Source organism: Egretta garzetta, unplaced genomic scaffold (genome assembly GCF_000687185.1).
Source record: "Egretta garzetta isolate BGI_Z169 unplaced genomic scaffold, ASM68718v1 scaffold233, whole genome shotgun sequence".
Classification (NCBI taxonomy): Eukaryota; Metazoa; Chordata; class Aves; order Pelecaniformes; family Ardeidae; genus Egretta; species Egretta garzetta.
Window position 1 is genome coordinate 545,084 of NW_009259194.1, and position 11,288 is coordinate 556,371.

The window sequence follows — 11,288 nt, forward strand, 5'->3', positions numbered from 1 at the left end:
GCAGGACCTCAGAAAGTGAGGCATCCCCCTTTGGCAGTCACAAACTGGGAAAGACTGGAGCAAGGTGAGGACAGAGCTCAGGAGCGCTTAGTCTGTGCTGCAGATACAGAAAAGATCTCTCTCTTACATCTGTTCATGCATGGAAAGAGAAATGAGCTGCTCTCTGCCGTACAGGGAATCTATTTTTTTCATGTCCTTAAGTGCACTGGAGTAATGTATTTTCCATGTTACTTTTTTCAGCTATCACTGAGAGACACGTCCCTGAATCCCATTAGTGGGTACGTCCCGTTAAAGTGCTACAGTGAATTGCTAAACATGTTTTATAAATTAGCTCATCCAAAAAGCCCTGCTACCCAGCCCCATTCTGTGATGAGGCTTCATAACAGCAGAAAACCCATGAGATGACTTGAACAGAGGAGAAAACAAAAAAAAAGCATAGCGTGGTCTCCCAGTCAAGGTACTGAAACAGATGAACGTGATTCACCCCCGTCAGAGAGGCCAACTGAGCACCTACATGCCTTGCTGCAGGCATCTAACTCTGTTACGAGTCCACCCCTCTCCATTCTTCGCTTACGCCTTCACTCCCGACACACACACCTGAGAATTCCCACTGCCTCGGTGACATTGCTCGTGCAGCTTCAAGCCAGATTTCAAGGCAACAGTCCCCCTGCGATTCCCAGGCGGTGCTATGGGATTGATTCCCACACCAGTGGCCAGGTTTCTTGGCACTCAGCAGCTGCAATCAAGCACTGGCTTTTCACAAGAGTTTAGCATCTTCCACACGCCCGGCATGTTAAGCTCCCTTGCCTGGAAATCCAATTCCAGCCTTAAGTTCCTTGTGCTTCAGCTTTGCGTGTTCAAAATAAGGACACCAGCTCCTCTTTCCCCATCTGCCTCATGTCTCAACTCAGAGGACCTCACTCGCTTCTGCTGGCTGCAGAAGCAATACCCAACCCCGTTTGGGGGCTGAGCCCACTGGGACCAGTTAGCTAACCTCCATTCTGTTCGTACCTCTCTGGATCCCCACTCTCTTTTTTTGTGCCTTTAGAGTAGCCCACACAAAGGGGCCTGTGTTGGTCCTTTCTGGGCTATCATAGCAAGAATAACTCACAGTGGCAACACTAAGGCGTATATTAAAAACCCCTGATGCCACCACCTCTCTTGATACACAATCTACCGCCCTGATGGGATCGATCTTTGTTTGACAATCCCTATGCTGAAGCCCTGCAAAGGAAAACAACCCTGCACCGGTCCAAGTACACTGCAGCAGCCCAGCACCCAAAAAAGGGGAGAGGGAGAAACCTCAGTGGGACCCTGCGCCTGATTCATCTGGCAATCACCGCACCTCCGGATAGCTGGAATTTGCTGTGAATTTTTCATGCTAGAATCAGCTGTGTGCTGCAGGCACATAGCCGAATGGAAAATAAACCTGAAATATTAATGATCCACTGCAGAGCGCAGGCAGGCAGAGATCTATAAATGAGGACAGGGAACCTTAGGTACCCTGGTGGAACTGCTCTCTTTTTGTCCGAAACACAGGCGAATTCAAATGAGCCTGCGCTGTCCCGGAGGCACTGGGGGGGAAGAGCGCTGGATGCCAGGTTTTGGGGTGTTCACCAGTTGCTCTGTGTACCGCACTGGGAAGCCAGGCTAGCTAAAAACCTTCCAGGTTGTCACCGGAGCTTCTCGGCCGCAGCTTGGCCTGGATTAGCACAATGGCTGCCAAAAGTCGGCTCCTTCCTAACCGCGGGCCCGAGCAGCACCAGGGCAAAGCCCACAGAGAAAGGGAAGGGAATCTAATTGCACGCTTATCGATACACCTCGGCAGCTGTCTAGACGTTATAAATCAGCAGACAGACTTCCCTCTCTCACTGATAAGACCTGGCCCAAAACTCTTTAAATTAAACCGGAGTGGAAACACAAGACCTCTGTCAGAAATGAGCAAGAGCTCTAATCCATACCAACATATAGGGCTTTGTTTCCCTTGAATGATTATGTTACTAATCTCACACCTATTCCTTATTCATGTCACCATTTCCTTGCCTTAAAAGCCATCCTGATGTGGGGTTACAGTCATTTACTTAATCACTGCCATCATTAGGAACGCTGCAATCAGAAGAAGAGTGCCTTCTCATTACTTATTTAAAACGTGCTAAGCAGCATAGATGTTTGCGCGACATATGCCAAATTACGCCCAACGGAAAGGGGAAAAAAAAGGAAGGCAATGACCTATATGCATCGTCTGAGCATCTGCAGAGTACCCCATGATACGTAGGAGTAGCATAGAAACTCCAGTATTAGTTTAAAAAATTCATGGGCCAGCAGTTGCCTCTACACCAGGAATAAACCTGTTAGAAAGTGTTACTCAGAATGAAAAAAGGTGGTAATATTTGGCTTGCTGAGCTTATGCATCACGTCTTGATAGGAAAGTCATGGTATGATCTGGGGTAGAGGAAACCATCTCAAAGTTACAGAGCATCGCTCGCTTGGATCGATTTTGACATGTTTAGCAAACTGTATTTATGCAAAGCGCATCTCAGGAGCTGCGGTAGAAGGCAGATAGTGGGAGGTTTTGCAAAAGCTGGGGATCTGGACCACCCTTGCTCTGTGAAGTGAGAGCTGCTGGTGCTCGACCCTGCTGTGAAGTGTGGGTGGTGCAGTAGGTCCTGTCACTGTGAATCTCGGAAGAAAGAAAATCCCAGCTGGCGACGCTAACATTGCTCATTTTCCAGTGAGCTGTGGCTGTCGCCGAGGGCAGATCCCATCCCCTTCAGCCAGGGTTTGCCTTGCAAATTCACCCAGTTTTGGAGCACGTCTAATCTAAGACTTGGCCTGGACCCATCTTCCTACCTGAGAGTGGTAGCTGCAAAAGAAATCAGCACTTGTCCATTCGCTGGCAAATTTTCCTCTCTCTGTGCAGGATTCAACCTTTGACCACTCTCTGGAGCCCACAGAACTGGGCTGTGCACTCCCCCCTGCCAAGCGAATTTGAAGCTGACACACTGCGATACACACATGACTGAGCTGGAACAGCACAGGGCTCCCCACAAACCACGGTATTCCCCAAAACGGGGTGGCAGGAGTCAGCCCCAGCTGTGCGCGCTGCTGTGCTGGTCCCCAGCTCCCCACCACAGCCAGCAAGGAGTCTCCTCTCCCTCCTGGGCACCACCAAGGCACCAACTCATCTTACCCAAGGGCTAGAACACCCCAAGAGACTCTCACCATGGTCTCTGCTCATGGGATAAAGCAAGAAGTACTGCTCTTATTATTTATAAGTATTACTCTGTTCTGGAGAGTGCTGCGTATCCCCAGGGCTTGAAAGATTCAAAGGTGCTTTATGTTTTCATATGGAATATGTATTCATATTTATGTATGAAGATGTGTAGCCCATGAAAGGAACTCTGCGTCCATTCATGGAACACTTCGGTACGTGAAGATGAAGGCTGCTGCGTGTGTTAACTGCGACACACACACGTAGAACTGCTATAGCCATAAGCACACCTATATAAACCATGGGGAACTGCACATGAAAGTACAGCACACCCAGTTTTTAATGCCATCTCTATGTATAGAAGATATTAATCCAGAAAATATTTAACATAAAATGGAAGTCTTCATTTCAGAATGTTTTTTATAGTGCTACAGTTTGGGGTCAGCCTTATTTCTTTCTATCACATGTATTATTCAAGTTGTTCTTTCCTTCTTTACAGCCAGCTACTCTTTCTTCCGCTAATCCTTTGAAACCTGGCCAGTGGGACCTGCTGTGTTTTGCAAGTGGCATTTATAAAAACAGAATTTGTTTTGAATTATTCTATATTTAATTTCTCTGAAAAACGAAATCTAGAATCAGTTCTAAACCTGATGAACAAACTGCAATAATTGTTACGTTGCTTAAGAGAAAACGGTCAGGAGGTTTCTTTACTTGCTTTCCCCTGTGTGTGCTTTGGCTCACTATATTCAGCTGGACAAAACTTACTTTATCTTGTGGTATTTCTGAAATTAATACCGCTACTGATTTTTACCCAGTGAAAAAATGGTCCTTTTTTCAACACGGTTGTTGAGCCATTTTTCAACGGTTGCAGACTCTCTCTGTTTTGAAGGGAGAATAAGAGCAGTTTTATTCCCAGTTTCCCAGGCTCCTATATTTCCCTTTCCTTGGTGTCTATATTTTGGTTTTATTATTTCTTTTACAGGAAGATAAGAAAGAAAGGAGAAGGGATGAAAGAAAAACAATAGAACAAACCCGACCTCTTTCCTCCTCCCCCAAATGATCCCTTTTCATCAGATCAATTGGAAAACTAAATATTTTTATGGCACGGTTCTTAAAAACTGCATTTCCTAAGACTTTTATGCTTTTCCAACCAGGTCTAGAAACTCTCTACTACAGGTCTGGTTTTGCATTATGAACAGGGAAGCAGAGGCCAGGGCGGAAAGTTGATCTGGCATTAAACCACAAACCCACTAGTAGAAAACCCACACTGGGTGTCCCCCTCTGCCCCACGTTAGAATCATTCATTTGGTTGGAAAAGACCTTTGAAATCATTGGGTCCAACCATACCTGTCTACTACTAAACTACAGGGACTCCAAGGAAGCCAACACCCTTGAATCTTAATCCACGCTTAGTTTTAAGCACAAACTTAGATCTTATAAGAAAATCTTCTCATTCTCTATAGCATCATTGCTTTCTCTTGTCCTACTTTTTTTGCTTGTCCCCCAAAGCACCTCCAGCTGTGACTGTATCCTGCCAAGCCCACGGTCTTGATCACAGCCAGGACAGCTACGTGAGAGGTAGAACAAGCCTCGTCCAGATACTCCAGTATCTCCAGAAAGAGCCCCCAGAAACAGGCCAAGAATGTCAGGGAAAATATAAGCACCTTGTTACACATCAAACACACGACTTCAACCATAACCAGAAATACTTGCGGAGCTACTCAAATGTTTCTTCCCTGGCAATATTTGCAATGGGTCGATCCCTGCTGAAGTCAGTGGCAAAGCCTCCATAGATTCAATGTGACCTTCACAAACCCTATTTGTCCCCCAACCAAAGCATTCATCCTGTTTTCTATTTTTACTGTAACACTGAAATTTCATTTTCTGACTGAGCTTGTGTTTGAACAGCCTGACAGACAATAAATATAATCACACTTAAGTTAATGGGCAGGACACCAAACCCAAAAGCTTTTATTTTCATTAACCATCGTTAGATGTGGCATGTCTTTTATCAAATCTGTCTCCGATATTCACTTTATTAAAAAGTCCATCAACCCCAGACTGCATAATGTAATCTGCAAGGACAGACAGTGAATTTATATTAAACATGTTAGCAGGTGGGGACACAGACTCCTGAAAAAAAAAAATATGCAAAACCCCTCTTTAGAAAGGATCTTGAAAGGACATGAAAAATGAAGAGAAATTAATTGTACTCACACACTCTGAATTATTTTGCAAACAGTAAGAAGAAATTACCTACTTCAGCTAAAAAAAATACTACAAAGTTTTACAAAACCCAAATCAAACTTATTTAGATGAACACAGTAGTTAAACAGTTAGATGTTTTTGAACATCTGACCACAGGTTATAAGCAGCTTCCAATTCTGCAAACTACCGCACTTCAGCAGGCACGATCCAGGGCCCCCAGGATTTCTCAGGACAGCCACGTGAGTCCCGTGTATCCGATGGCTGTACTGAGAATTCACTTCCACTCACCGTGCTGAGCTAGCTTTAGGAGCCATGGTTGGGGCGTAGAGAAAATAAGAAGTTTCATTTACCTTAGACTACACTCATGTTTTGAATGTTTCATTTCAGGACATATAAAGGCAGGATTTTCAAGGCTGCAGAGATGCTACTGATCTGAATCACTTGGGCTGGGGTTAAGGGTGTTCAGGCAATAGAAATTCCGCCTTAATCATGTAGCTCATTTTTTGCACGCTTTTGTGACTCCAAATGCTAAAAGCTGACTCCTGCAGCTTCGCACTGCCTAGGGTCTGTACGACTGTGAGGTCTGTCCACATACAGAAGGAAAGGGGGAAAAGAGATCAGGCAAAATCTGTCCTTCCACTCCCGAACTCCCATCAGCACCAGGCAGACACTTGGCTGTAAGATGTTAAGGTTAGATGAAAGCTTTATTTAGTTTTTCCTCTGCACCTTTATGTTTAATTTAAAAGCCTTGGGTGCAGGTAAGGTAACATCACTTTGCAGGCACCCGATCTAACCCCAGCTTGGGAGAGAACAACATGAGCTGCAACAACCTGAGGACAGCTTCTTTCTCTGCCCAAGGCAGCTTGTCATCTTCCACTCATGCTGCTGGTACCATTTGCTGGCACACAGCACTGCCTCACACGTAAGCCTTGCGAGACCTCAGTCCACCACACTGGTGCCATGAATCCATGGAGCACATCATTCCCAAAGCCTGAGCTCTCCTGCAAAAAAGCCCGCGAGGCTTTAGCAGGAAGGAAGCACTCTGCACGTGGATGGCACCTGAATGGTCTCAAGACCGACCTTTAGGCAAGCTGCACATGCCACCACTCCAAATGTTCAGTGTTTGACTTGGAGCAACCTCAGGGATTTCACTAGCTGGTGCCTGCTCCAATGGGTGCAGGGAGATGTGATCTCGCACCGCACTGAGCTCCACACCGGCCGGATTCAATCTGAAAATCACAGATGCCCTGATAGAACACAAGTCTAAGCAGCAGAGTCTATTCTCTGTCATTTTAACTCAGAGATATGACTTCCAGAACAGAGCTGGTTTGTATTTAGATGATTTGGTGCCTGGGCAAAAGAGCTCGCATCTACCTGAGCTTGTCCACATCTAACACGTGCAAAGGTTCGCCTGTCCAGAAGCTTCAGCACGCTGAAGTGTAGCATTTGCTGCGTGACCATTAACTGCACTTGTGGCTACAGACAGATCTTCAAGAAAATATCTCCATTCAAAAAATGCAATTAAATAGTGTCAACTTCTTGTCACTGATGCTTTCATAGAATCACAGAATGATTTGGGTTGGAAGGGACCCCCAGAGGTCACCCAGCCCAACCCCCCCGCAGGAGCAGGGACACCTTGAACCACATCAGGTTGCTCACAGCCCTGTCCAACCTGGCCTGGAATGTTCCCAGGGATGGGGCCTCCACCCCCTCTCTGGGCAACCCCTGCCAGGCTTTCACCACCCTTTACTTTGTATTGTTTAAGAGCATTAGTTAAAAAGACAGATTTTGCTATAAAATTCCATTGTATTTCCTTCTTTGGCAAAAAGCAACCCCCTCATCTTTTCCTGTCAGTTTGCCAAAAAAAAAATTCCAAACCCAGTGACTCAAAAATTCAAAGCACTTCACACTCATGTGTCACAGTTTCTAATCTCCGAAAATCAGTCTTGTAAGTGAATACGGATAATCTGTGGCAGCTTCGATTTACTTGACAAGCCATTTGCTGTTTAAAAACAGGAATATTTTCATGGGAACTTGTGAACCAACCCTCTTCACGGAGCCCTTGCTAACACAGCAGCAGCCATGGCACAAGGTTGTTTCTTGGTCTGAGGAGGAGACCCAGCTCCTGATGCAAGAGGCAAGTGGGACCCCATGGCATGTAGAAAACTTGCTGGACTCTGCATCTGGAGGGATGTCTCCCTTTGCTTAAGATTAACCCTTGCAGTCTGCCACATGTGGCCTCTTAGGAAGGACGCTATTATCTAGGGGATGTTCTGTTCCAGTCCCGCCATGAAAATTCAGTTAAAACAGGATCACAAGGATTTTACCATGCAACTTTCAGATCCTCAGCTTATTCCACTCCAAGAAATAAAGTGCCCCGGCATTGCCTTTCTCAGTCACATGTGACAGCAACATGGGCTTTTTCACACACAAGTTTCACAGTAACGGACGATAGGACGAGGGGGAATGGTCTGAAGTTGCGCCAGGGCAGGGTTAGGTTGGACATGAGGAAAAATTTCTTCCCCAAAGGGCTGTCAGGCTCTGGGATGGGCTGCCCAGGGAGGTGGTCGAGTCCCCATCCCTGGAGGGATTTAAAAGAAGAAGAGATGAGGTGCTTAGGGCCAGGGTTTAGTGGTGGGATGGCAGGGTTAGGTTAAAGGTTGGACTTGACTTTTCCAACCTAAACAATTCTATGATTCTATGAAGTTGGAACCCAGTTGAGACCACAGGCTCTAGAATTAAGTGATGAGTTAGCGAGAGGAAGCTATCAAAACTCAATCCTGAACTGTTACGTCCTATAAACACCAGTGTAAACTGGGTGTGCAAAGAGAGAAGTGGACGCTGCTGTGCATCCTGGCAGATGTAACACGTTACGGAAGAAAAAAAAATAATGGAGAGGCACATACTGAAGAAATCACAGACTGTTGATCATTTTTGCGTTGCCTGACTAGCTTATGGGACTTAAAGAACACTGCAAAAACATAAACTAATCCTCCGAGTAGGCCTACACAATCAACGTGTGAGGGTTTAGTGTTGTGGCCTTCCAGCTGGGGAAAGCGAGGCAGCAACTTCGTGCAATCTTTCCAAAATCACAAGGGAAGCAGCAGCTGTCAGAGGCAAATTGGGAACTTGTTAAAACCTGGGTTTATGCAACTATGCCCTGTGCAGCCTGAGGAAGAAACCTCTCAATGCCAATTAAATCTGCGCTCGCAAGACCATCTCCTCTTTCATATACAATCCCAATTTCTTGGTCCTTTGGCCCATGTGAAATAAGAGTCTATTCCCAAATCTGCACATCTGCTATGAGCAGGAAGGGTGCTATTTGCTGTTGCTTGCTTTCCGAGTTTGCTTTAGAGTTAAGCCTCTGAGAAAAAACCTTTGCTTTGCAAGAAAGAAATGCCGCGTTGGGTATTTGCCTGGTGTTGTGTTCACCTGCAAGCCCAGGACAAGAGGGTGCTTTTCAGTAAGGTCAGCTCTTTGGAGAACCGCTGAGCTGCGCAGCGGTGTGACCTTTCAAGCCACCAGTTCAACAACCAACAAGCTGCCTATGCTGTCAGTTAAGGGGGTAATTCCCTGTGACACCAGCTTTCCAACAAGATATCAATGGTATTTCCTTTCCTGGAAAAAAAAAAAAAAAAAAGAATTTGTGTCTCACTGTAGAGTTGACCTAAATTAAATCAGTAGAAAAGACCGCAGTAAATTTTTGATTGGACTCTAGACAGGCAAGGAACTGAGCAACAGAATGAGTATTGCTTTCTAATCGGTTACCCGAGGGAGCTGCTAATATTAATTTATTTTGTATGATATTAGTAAGATATTAGTAAGTGATCTTAATTGCAGGCATTAGTAAATATTATGAGTTAAGTAACGATGTATTTAAATTAAAACACGCCATGTGCTGTCCTTTTGATCTGCAGCATGCTCTTGCAACGGGAGTCTTGTAAGTAAGAGTAAATACGTGTAAAACACGCGTAGAACTCAAGCTGTAAATATCGCCATATGGACAACAGGGAAGAGCGCTCCGCAGCGCACAAGGAGGTACCGTGCCGTCGTGCTGAACCCCGAGGCGTTACCCGCAGTGAGGGCTGAGCTCAGGGTGTCCCACTCCAGGGAGCCAACCTTGGATGCTTCAAAAATGATGTTTCAAAAATAAGTGCATCGGCGCCCTCTGGGTGACCTCTATCGATGCACTTCAGGATGGGCTCGGTTCGCAAAGCTGAGTACATGCTTAAGTGCTCTGCTGACAACAAAGATGTCCAAGCATGAGAGCAAGGTTTATCTGCAATTCCCTGTTTAGGACAGCCTTCATTCAGACTGGAAATCATCCCCAGGAACAGCCTCACAGCCTGCACAGGACTGGATCCTCTCAAAGACAGGCCGGTGTCAAACCAGCAGTGGGTCACGCTGATGCAGGCTGCGTCATTTCTGAATGCTTCCCACCAAATGAAACTCCTGCTGTTATTCAAATCTAGGCCCACACATCCCAACTTTGTTTTGCATAACAAGACTCACTGGACTACAGAATCTATTTCCCAGCTTGCATGACTTTATACATTACTGCATGATTTGATATAAATAACTTATAGAATCACGGAATGTTTTGGGTTGGAAGGGACCCCCAGAGGTCACCCAGCCCAACCCCCCTGCAGGAGCAGGGACACCTTGAACCACATCAGGTTGCTCACAGCCCCGGCCAACCTGGCCTGGAATGGTCCCAGGGATGGGGCCTCCACCCCCTCTCTGGGCAACCTGTTCCAGGCTTTCACCACCCTCACTGTAAAGAATTTCTTCCTTAGATCCAGCCTAAACCTACCCTGCTTCAGTTTAAAGCCATCCCCCCTTGTCCTGTCCCAGCTGGCCCTACTAAAAAGCTTGTCCCCCCCTTTCCTCTGGGCCCCCTTTAAGCATTGAACTTCCTTCTACCTTTTCACTGGCAGAAAGAGGAGTACGAGTAGCTGAACAATCCCGGGATGAGAGGGTTGCTCCAGCAGAAAGCACTTAGATCAGGGACACCCAAAAACGGAGGTTTCACAGGCAGCCTTACACCTCTCTCTTGGCAGATGTTTCAACTTCTACAGAAGTAACACATCAGTCACAGCAGGAAGGAAAGGGCTCCGAACAGATGGTTTAGAAATACACGGTTTGTCAGTGTAGATAGAGTCTCAATCCTCGAAGGAGGTTGTAGCCAAAAATACTACAAAGATCAGGTCATTCAGAGAGAAACATTAAATCCGGTAAGTCAGAAACCTGTGCAAAGCAGTGCGTGGGGATAAGAAGGGATCATTTCACTGCAAATCATTAGTTAGCTTCCTGAAGCGTTTGATTATCGTATATAGCATTGATCACGCTCAAGAAAACAAGTACATTTAATTTCACGCAGCAGCAATTGCCACCGCTTCACTACCCAGTATTTAAAGGCAGTGCTTTGTCTGACTTGATGTTCCACCCACCCATCGCGGCGACACATCCCGTGCTGCTGTCAGTGTGTCGGTAAGGTGGGAGCCGCCACCTCCATCAAATGATCCAGCCTGGGATGTTGCCACGTGCAACGGCCAAGCCCTGCCTCTCCAGAAGCAGCAAGGAGCCCTGCTGCAGGCAGCGATGCAGTAACGTGCTGACAAGGAAAAAAACCTCTGCCAACGCACATGGGTTTGAATTCCAAGCAGCAATCCAACCTTAAAAATCTTTGTATTATTTTAATTCCAGGTATGATGCAGTACTCTGGGCTGCATCAGGAGAAGCGTGGCCAGCGTCGAGGGAGGGGATTGTGCCCCTCTGCTCTGCTCTGGGGGGACCTCCCCTGGAGCCCTGCGTCCAGCTCGGGAGCCCTCGGCACAAGGAGGACATGGAGCTGTTGGAGCGGGGCCAG